Below are 10,347 nucleotides of genomic sequence, written 5' to 3' on the forward strand. Positions count from 1 at the left end.
TCTTTAAATAATTATTTTTAAATGAATAAAAATTTTATTTTTTCGCCACATGGCACAAATTTGGCAGCCACGTGGCAAAACTGTGGCGGTAAAGTGTAATTTACCTTTATAACTAAAAGCATAAAACTACTAATTTCAACTAAAAATATTGTTTCAACTATAAATTCAATATATACTAAAACTGAAAATCAACTAAAACACTGTTCATAAGCACAGTGTCGTTCCGATTTTACCCTTGCTTAGTTTGTGTTATTACAAGGTTGCCATTCTTTCTATTGAGTTCTTAGGTGTCGTTCTTTCTCTTCAACAACACAGTGATAAAACACTCTAGCAAGTCCAACTGGTTGCAAACTCCATCAAACCCTAGAAATCGTTTTGCTTTTTTGTGCATCCTACTTTTTCTCCCTGCTCCTTGTTTTCCCCAACCTAGAATCCTCATCCTTTCCCCGAATGAGAAATCTGAAATCCACAACCCAAAACTCACTCATAGTAGCCCCTGCCTTGCCTCATTCCTCATATCCTGATGGTTCATTCTCTCCATTTGATTCCATTTCGGTGAGTTCTTTGTGTTATAAATTCTTATATTTTGCGTATAATTTTGGTTTTTGGAATTTCGAATTTGTACCGACTTTGCTCTAATTAATTTTAATTTCGTCTGTTATTGTTGGGTTTGAGTAAATTTTGAACCTTTTGTTTTCGTTCTTAAAATTTTTGAGTTCTATCTGTTAAATATTTGTTAAAAGACCCGAATTATCTGTTCGAACAATTTGTATAGTCTATGAAAATTGAACAAAAGTCATATGATCCGTGATTTCTTCCTTCCTGGTCGACTATAAAACCTTCTGGAGCTTCATGGTGGTTGCATATCTCCTTCTCTCTGCTCCTCCTTAAAAACTGTGAAGATTTATTTACAGTTATGTATTTATGTTTCGATAATTGCATGTTAAAATAATGTTTTGAATTTGTGATTTAATGTAATTGGGCTTTAGAAATTTTTTCTTGATATGTCGAAGGTTTCATAATCGTGATGTTGAGAGAAAGAGAGCAAGAACCACATTCACATAATATATTTACTATAGGTATAGAAGCTCAGTTCTCCCATTTTTTGGCCAATTTCAAAGGCTCTGAATTGCTTAATTTTCTTTAAAAAAAAAAATTCAACTTCAGATATATATATATTTTTTTTTTCAATTTTCTGATTTTTGGTTGTGTTTCAGGGCATAATAATGGGAGTTGAGTAATGGAGTTGCTGCCATGCAATGGAGTATAGCAAGAGGCAGAGGACCTTTCACTCCATCTCAATGGATGGAGCTAGAACACCAGGTCTACAAATACATCCTAATGTGCCTATCTTTTCCACTATGCTCATCCCAATCAAGAAGGCCCTTAATTCTACATGATTTTTGACATTTTCAAAAGGAATTCCCAAGCCCAATTCATGTAATTTCTTCATTTTACTCAAAGGAAAATGATTTCCACACACTGTTTTTTTTTCTTATGCACGTTTTTTCTTATTTTGTTGCTTGATTTTTGCTTGATTTTATTTAATTCAAAAGCTAGAAATAAATCTAAATTTTTCATGCCTTCATTCTAAGTATTTGTCGATTTTCGTGGGGTTGTGTATGTGCAGTGGGATGATTCTCCAACACCATTGATCTTGAGCAGAACATGTTCACTATGAATTACAAGGATTTCATACGTAATGTATAGATTAGGGATACACTTGAACCTAGATAAGCAAGAAAAGCATACGGTTTTGCTTGACCCATCTAATCACATAATTGTGTACTATCAATTCAAACGTTGTAGAACCAGTTTAATGAAGTTGTAATTGGCTGTGTGCGTTTGTGTTCAGTGGGAGAGATTTGTTATTGAGAGGGTAAGCAGGCAAAAACAGATTGATAGTGTTGAAGAATGGGGTAACAGTTTAATTATGTGTACAATGAAGAATCACATATATGTTATTCTTAAAATGGGTTTGCAAATCACATATATGTTATTCTTAAAATGGGTCTGCACAAATTTTGCATAATATGAAGTCACCGTATATAAATGGTATTGCCAAAATTATTTCTTATTTTGTTCCTTTTTGTAAATAGGGTTGTAATATTTTCAAATGTATGTAAATAGTATTGCCTATTGTATATACATCTATAACTTTCTATATGTTTTATATGGTTTTAAAACCCGCAGCATCGCGCGGGGACACTTTCGCTAGTTATAACTAAATCATAAAATTAATAACTTCAACAACAATTATAATTAGAACTAAAATCCTAAAATTACTAATTTCAACTCAAATAATAATTTGAACTAAAATTAACAAACGTTTCCTAAACTTACTAATTTCAAACTTGAACTAAATCCTAAAACTACTAATACACAAATTAATAATTAAAACTAAAGTTATTAATTTACAACTAAAAAAGATATAACTTAACAAATTTAAAACAAATAATTTAAAACTTAAAAATGGTATAACTTAAATAATTTAAATTATGTAATTTAAAACTTGAAAAATCTGGAAAAATTAAAATTGAATCCTAAAACCCCCACCATGCCACTACAGCCACCACTTCCACCTCACCACACCACTGCTGCCACCCTTTTACCCTTGACTCATTACATACATGCATTTATCCAACGCTTTATTCTCCTTATAAAACAATATATAATTAATTTTGCAAGCGTGAATTTTTTCATAACCCAATCTGAGACCATTAAACAACTTCTTTTTATGATCTTTTGGCAAACAATTGTCCTTTGGAAGCATTCTCTTGAAAACCGCCAAAAAGTAATTAAAACATTGGTTCTGACTATACGATATTTTGTTTTGCCATGCATCAACTCCACAATGGTCGTGAGCACCGAAAAGTCTTCGCACCCCAGGTATAATTCTTGGTTGGCACTTTTTACTAGTTGTTCATATTGTTCGAAAGCTTCACTGTCCATGTGTGGAGTCATGTCATCTTCCCCTACTTAATTAGTGTTCGTCGAGGCAAATGGAAAACCATCATTTACAATACTCATAACTTGTTCATTATGATCACATTAGGTTCAACATTGTACACTCTTGTCATGTTTGAAGACGAAACATGACACACCCAGACCCGAAATGTCCACCTGGACATCGAATCGAGATGTGCTGGCTGACATAAGAAAGGTGATAAAGCTATAAAGTGTAGTGATGTGGAAAATGTGAATAAATTTAAGCCTAAAAGTACCTAAATGTAAGAGTGCACATGTAAGCGGGATTGAACCCAATTCACACATGATGTCAGAGCATAAGTAAAGTACATTAAAAGTAGGATAAGAATTATACCATGAAAGGTACTCTCTTACACCAAAATTTGCCAAGAATCCTTGTTGACACGAAAGCTCTGCAACTTAGACATGGAGGGGCGAAAAACAAGGGCGAGTGGGCCTAAAAATCAAGCTTTGTAAAACCTTTTTTGAAAATGTAATAACACCTCGCCGTAAAACAAGTATAGTTTCCAAACATAGCATACTACATATAGTATGAAAACACTTACCATAATCATTAATATTTCAAAAATACGGTAAATCACAATATTTCACATATAAAACGTATAACATCGGATGATCGTAATATCTCGCATAACAAACACATAATATCAGGTGATCATCGACATATGCTGACACACAAGCTCATGCAGAGATATTCTGACATGAACAGGATTGGTATAATCATGATTTATGCTCTAGAACTAAAATCAAGTGAAATGCGCATCACATACGAGTCATAATTGCCTATAGCAATCTAGGATAGGAACATGTATTATTAATATATGTATGAAAACTCAAATAATATATGTATTATATAAAAGAAAAGACCCACTCACAGATACTTGCGAGATCACATCTGTTTGAGCTAGGAAAGCCAAAGTCTCCGATAGTAATTGCACCAAAGCATAATATTGTCCCAGGCAATTTTCATAAAAAGTCAATGATCAACCAAAACGTCAACCAAACCGCATCGACGGTTAACTACGTTAAAACTTTGGAAATTCATTAAATGGATGTCAAAAACAGACTTAGGCCATCGAAATTAGCCTAGAAAGGTTTTCGAGAAAGTTTCGTAAAGTCAACACAAGGAATATTCCAGAGAATATTCTAAGGAATATTCCAAGAATATTCTAGATCCATTTTGGAAATGGGCCAGGCTGGATCCCAGGTTTGGATCCGGGTTTTAGATGTTTTTTTTGTTGCAGTTTGGGCTCGCATGTTGCACCTATCGGACCTAATGATGGAGAAAGCTGAGACGGTGCTTTTTCACCGGAATATTTTCTAGGCTCTATTTAGCTTCGAATCTCAACTAAAATTAGCCTATAAATAGTCAAATTGAAGATAGGGAGATAAGGAATGAGATTATACTGTCGTGGACGGAGCTAACCTAAAAAATGGTCTGAAACCTATGATTCTCAAAGGAAAAACTGGGAAATGAAAGGTAGGGTTAAATCTGTCGATTTTTAGTTAAAAAACAACCCAGATAGTTAGCAAAACTCATTGAAGACTAGAATAAGTTTGATTCGAAGCCAAACCTAAGAAATGAAATGTAAGGTTGAATCCTTCGATTTTTAGTTCGAAAACAACCCATATAGTTAGCAAAAGTCACTGGAGTCTGGAATAAGATTTATATTGAAGTTTACCTCGATTTTGTTGATTTCAAAGCCAAAATCGCTGGAGCGAATTGTTGGGTAGTCTCGGTTTTTCCCGTTTCTGGGTTTCGTAGAACTCATAGAGATGTTGAGGTTATGATGATGGTGGTGGTGGAGCTCGCCAGAGCGGCAAGTGGTGATCGTCGGCTTCTCTGTGTTTGCAGAGAGAGAAAAAAAATGGATGAGAGCTGAAGTAGGAAAGTTCTGGAGAGTCCCGAGAGTTTGGAAAGAAAAAGACACGTGGCAAAGATGGAGAGGAGAGCTTAGGTGAGGAGTGGGCTCCATGGGCCTAGAAAATTATTAAATAATAAAATATCCTACCATAATTTATTAAAGTAGCTTCACGTTCGTAGTTCCATAAAATCTCCATTGTAGTTCAGAATTCGATTATGCTTGTGCCCACACGTTCATAATGTCGAGTACTATACAAATACGCTAAAATAGTAGTTCACACACGTCACGAATTGATGGTCAACGAAAGTCAGCAACTCGCCTCTAGGGGTTGTTACAAAGCAAGGTCTAATTGTTCCCCATGATGATTCCAAGTAGTATAGGTCTCTATCATCCCATTTCTTACAAAATGAAACCGAACATTTTCAAATGTCTCCTTAAAGTGTTGTTACACCTCTTACACGGACACCAGATTCTAGTTGCACCTTGGTTGTGTGTAATTGCAAACTCAATAAAATCATTTTATCTCATCCAAATATTCATCTACACATCTATTTGGATTTTGTATCCATTGTCTATCCATATTGTGTACAAGCACAATAAAACGTACAATGATTACAACAATTTCAACAAGGTATTGTCACCTTATGCCTCCAGGAAGAGCCCTATCCTATTTGAGAATGTAAAATTATGTCATGTGATTACGGCTACATCATATTAGATTTCGACGTGGGAATATTTCAACAACATCTCTCTATAGATCTTTGAGTGCGCAACATAGATATAATATACCTATCTGGCACCCGAAGAACGAAAAGAGATGACACCTAAATTTCCACGTTCGAAACCTAATCTGTGAACCATAAACTACGCCCCATAATTATTGTGCATTCCCAAACTATCCAAATAATGGGGCAATTTAAGAATCAATTGGACCGCAGTCATGCTTTCTCATTCATGCGTGAAATCCAACTGATCCTCGAACGGAAAACTAAGTTTTTATTAAAAAGCACGTACGAAGTTAATTGTTATTAACTATGTACATCACGTACGAAGTTAATTGTTATTAACTATGTACATCACAAAACTTTTTTATCTGTGACGCACAAATTTGTTTACATACAAATAAATTAAATGACAACATAATATAAATATAATTTTTTATTTATATAATTAAAAAAACAGAAGAAAAAAAACGAAGAAAATAGCTCCAAAGTCATTCTCCACTGATCGCTACTCGTATACAATAGCCATATATACAACAAATTTAATGGCATTAGTATGAATTCACAGTAATACTTTCAAATACAAAATGAAATCGCCTACCAAATACACCAAGATAGATCGATTCACGAAGAGAAGATGGAGATTGAGATGGAGGGAGGATTAGAGGATGAAATTGAGAGAAAATGAGAGAGGGCCGCCAGATTGGACGAAGTCGATGAGCAAGGGGTACAGAGGCAGTTACTGCAAATTTATGTAGTTTATGCCTTTTTTCCCCTTCAAAATCTTGTGCAACGATTACCACATTCATCGTACAAATTTCGTCCCTATATATTTTTGCAACAACAATTCGTCGTGCAAGTTTTTATTAATTTTTTAATTCAATTTGTATTCCTTTAATTTATCCAAATAAAAACTCAAACCATATTATATTAACCAAATAATAATTAAACTCAAAATTAAATCCAAATACAAATTAAACAAATATTTAAAAATATCATCCACAATACATGTACTTAAAAAAAATTATTATTCATCCATAACTATTGAAAAATAAAATAATAACACTTTTACTCCGCTGGTCCATTAGGATTTCGTTGTAGTTTTGCATCTCACCCGACATCATGCTTCCACTCCCTAAAGTGTCCCTTGAAGATGTTATCGATCAACTTCAACAGCTTTGGGTCGGTTTTATCAATATCCTAATAACCCTGTTATGCAAAAAATAATAAATTAGTAATCACTCTAATATGCTATTTAACAAAAACAATTATTCACTAATCCGAAGTTACAAATAACCATTGCACCATATACTTCTTCATCTCCTCCAACACCATTTTTCAAGATGCCCACTCAGCAAAACAATTGGTCCTGTTGAGTTTTGGTTTCAATATTTGTTGTATATTTCATTATGAAGATTACAAGAGAGTGAAGGCAACTCTTATAGAGAGCCAAAAGAAAGCTACAATAGATTGTAGGATAACTACACAAACACAACCCCTAAAATCTGCCTTAACAAGTGGTAAAACAAAAACCAAATTACAAGTAAAAAAGTTTTTACAAGCAACTAAGAAAGGTTGATGTAAGGTGAATGACAAGCTATGGTGAGGATGACAACTCATAAGGTGAATGACAAGCTATGGTGAAGATGACAACTCATACATACAACCTATCCATACAAACTGGTTTCAATACACCCCCTCAAGCTGGATCAAGGGGATTGGTTGATCCAAGCTTGCACAGCAAACGCTGAAACTGAGTAGAGTCTAGTGCTTTTATGAATAAATCAGCAAGTTGATCGTGGCTGCGTGTGAACACGGTGTCTATCACCTTGGATTGAACTTGAGCACGAATATAATGGCAGTCAACTTCAATATGTTTGGTCATTTCATGGAATACTGGATTGGAGGCAATGTGCATGGCAGCTTGGTTATCACAATACAAGGACATAGGTGCCATGCTTGTGAATCCAAGCTCAGAAAGAAGACCTTTCAACCATATGAGTTCACAGGTTGTTGCTGCCATAGACCTATACTCAGCTTCGGCACTAGATCGAGCAATAACAGTTTGTTTCTTACTCTTCCAAGTGACAAGGTTCCCTCCAACAAATGTGCAAAAACCTGTTGTGGATTTTTGATCAAGGGCATTTCTAGCCCAGTCAGCATCTATGTAGGCCAAGATGTGATTTGATCCATTGTTCTTCATAATTATCCCCCTTCCTACTGAGCTCTTGAGATATTGAAGTATTCTCTTGATGATTTCCCAGTGAACTAGAGTAGGAGAGTGCATGAACTGACTGACTAGGCTAACTGAATATGAGATATCAGGCCTAGTAATGGTGAGATAAATAAGTTTTCCAACCATTCACTGATAAACACTAGCGTCCGAGAGAGGTTCACCTTTTTCATGCCACTGAAGTTTGCTAGCAAGGACTGAACTAAGCTTCGAATACCAAGCTCTAGGGGACTGTTTGAGACCATATATGGCTTTGTGAAGTCTGCAGACCTTGTTGGGTTCATTTTCTCTTAGATGACCAGGAGGCAACTTCATGTACACTTCTTCTTCAAGATCCCCATGAAGAAATGCATTCTTTACATCCATTTGGAATAAGGGCCATGCATTATTGACTGCCACAGACAACAATACCCTCACTGTGTTCATTTTGGCAACAGGAGCAAAGGTCTCCTTATAGTCAATGTCATATGTTTGAGTAAAGCCTTGAGCTACTAACCGTGCTTTGTGTCTTTCAATGCTTCCATTGGAGTTGAATTTGGTCTTATATATCCACCTACTTCCCACGACCTTCTTGCCATTTGGAAGATCCACCACACTCCATATCTGGTTGTCATTCAGAGCTTGAAGCTCTTTAGTCATAGCATCTTGCCACTTAGGCATGCATATGGCTTCGTGAAAATTCCTTGGTTCGAAAGTGTGGGACAATTTGTTAAGGAAAGAAGTATAAAAAGATGAGAGAATCTGTGATAAGAAATGGCTCCAGAGATAGGATGCCTTGCAGTGTAAGTAACATACTCTTGTAACCTCACTGGTGGATGTCTATGTCATGTAGGATTTCTTCTTGGTGCACTTATAGCTTGCTGATTTGGTTGAGCTTCTGATGGTCCAAATGAGCTTGGCACTGCATCAATTACACTCTCAGTGAGTTGAGAATTATCAGTGCTGATATGAGCAGGAGTGACTTCATGAATTTCTGCTGGAATAGGTAGTGGAAATAGGTCCATAAGATCTTCCATATTAGCATTAGTCTCCAACCCTTTGTGGAAATAAGGTGAATATTCATCAAATCGCACATCTCTAGAGACTGCCAGCTTCCCCGTGTCAGGGTTGTACACTTTGTAACCCTTTTGAGAACTGGCGTATCCCATAAACACACATTTAGCAGCTCGAGGGCCGAGTTTGTCACGATGAAGAGCTTGAATGTGCACATAACAAGTACAACCAAAGGTCCTGAAGTGAGACAAGTTTATAGGCATGCCCTTCATGACTTCAAAAGGAGATTTAGTATTCAACACCCAAGTTGGCAGTCTACTAATGATGTACGTGGCAGTGAGTAGGGCTTAAGACCAAAATTTCTTAGGAACATTCATTTGGATCATAAGTGATCGAGTCTTCTCCAATAAGTCTCGATTCTTTCTCTCTGCCACACTATTTTGTTGTGGTGTACCAACACAGCTAGTTTGATGCAAAATGCCATGATTGCTCAAGTAATTACTCATGTTATTGGAAGTGTACTCGGTACCATTATCTGATCTTAACATATATAACTTAGATGAAAATTGATTCGTGATTAGGTTGTGAAAGTCCTTAAAAGCATCAAACAAATCACTTTTAAGTTTTAAAAGATACAACCAGGTTACTCTAGAATAGTCATCAATAAATATAACATAATATCTATACCCATCAAAGGATTCCACACGAGAAAGACCTCAAATATCAGAGTGAACAAGCTCAAAAAGTTTACTAGTTCTAGAATTAGAGGAAACAAAAGGAAGTCTAGTGGCTTTTGACATTTGACAAGTTTCACACTCCGGTGTGTTTTTACAAAAAAAGGGAAACAACTTGGTCATCACATGTTCTAAGGGATAGGCAAGGTGTTGATGCCAGAGTTGGTGGTCCTGAACTTGACTTAAGTTAACACTGAGCTTTTTGACAAAATTGGGCTCCTTTGAGAGATAGTAGAGTCCATTCAAGAAGAACCCTTCACCAATCTTATTCTGAGTAACTTGGTCCTGAAACACAACATTGTGAGGGGAAAATATGGCAAGACATTCTAAGGTTTTTGTGATTTTTCCTATTGATAATAGCTGAAAAGGAAAAGAAGGTACATAGAGAGCAGTGGAATCAGTATGCTCACTTAGTAATCTAATATTTCCTTTCCCTAGAATAGGTTCCCTTTTCCCATTTGCAACAGATACATGAATTGGATCAATAGTTCTTTGAAAATCGTGGAGACTAGAGGGTTTATTAGTTATATGATCAGTGGCAGCAGAGTCAATAATCCAAAAATCATGTGTAACATTTGCATTAAGAGAAGTGGAAATGGCACTTATAATACCTGGAATATTTCTTTTCGATATGTTGTCCGAATCAGCCAAGAATCCAGCAAATTTCCCTAGCATTGCAATAGGGTTTTCAAGTGTCATTTCATCAGGTTCAGTGCTTCCTTGCTTCTTTTGAAGAAAAACAGCAAACTCGTTGATCAAGGACACAGGATTTGTTGAGAAATTGGACATCCCATCAGTTGAGGAACAAGCTG

The 10,347-nt window shown here is 35.7% G+C and overlaps 1 long non-coding RNA gene across 1 annotated transcript; it reads left to right on the forward strand.

Annotated features, from left to right (window-relative positions):
* The first annotated feature begins 336 nt into the window (after positions 1–336).
* On the forward strand, positions 337–1,840 carry LOC108173060 (uncharacterized). The gene is made up of 3 exons (XR_003772369.2): positions 337–555; positions 1,218–1,323; positions 1,631–1,840. It is a non-coding gene; the product is annotated as an uncharacterized lncRNA (long non-coding RNA).
* Positions 1,841–10,347: the final 8,507 nt, after the last annotated feature.

This window comes from Malus domestica, chromosome 03 (assembly GCF_042453785.1).
Source record: "Malus domestica chromosome 03, GDT2T_hap1".
In the NCBI taxonomy this organism is placed as follows: Eukaryota; Viridiplantae; Streptophyta; class Magnoliopsida; order Rosales; family Rosaceae; genus Malus; species Malus domestica.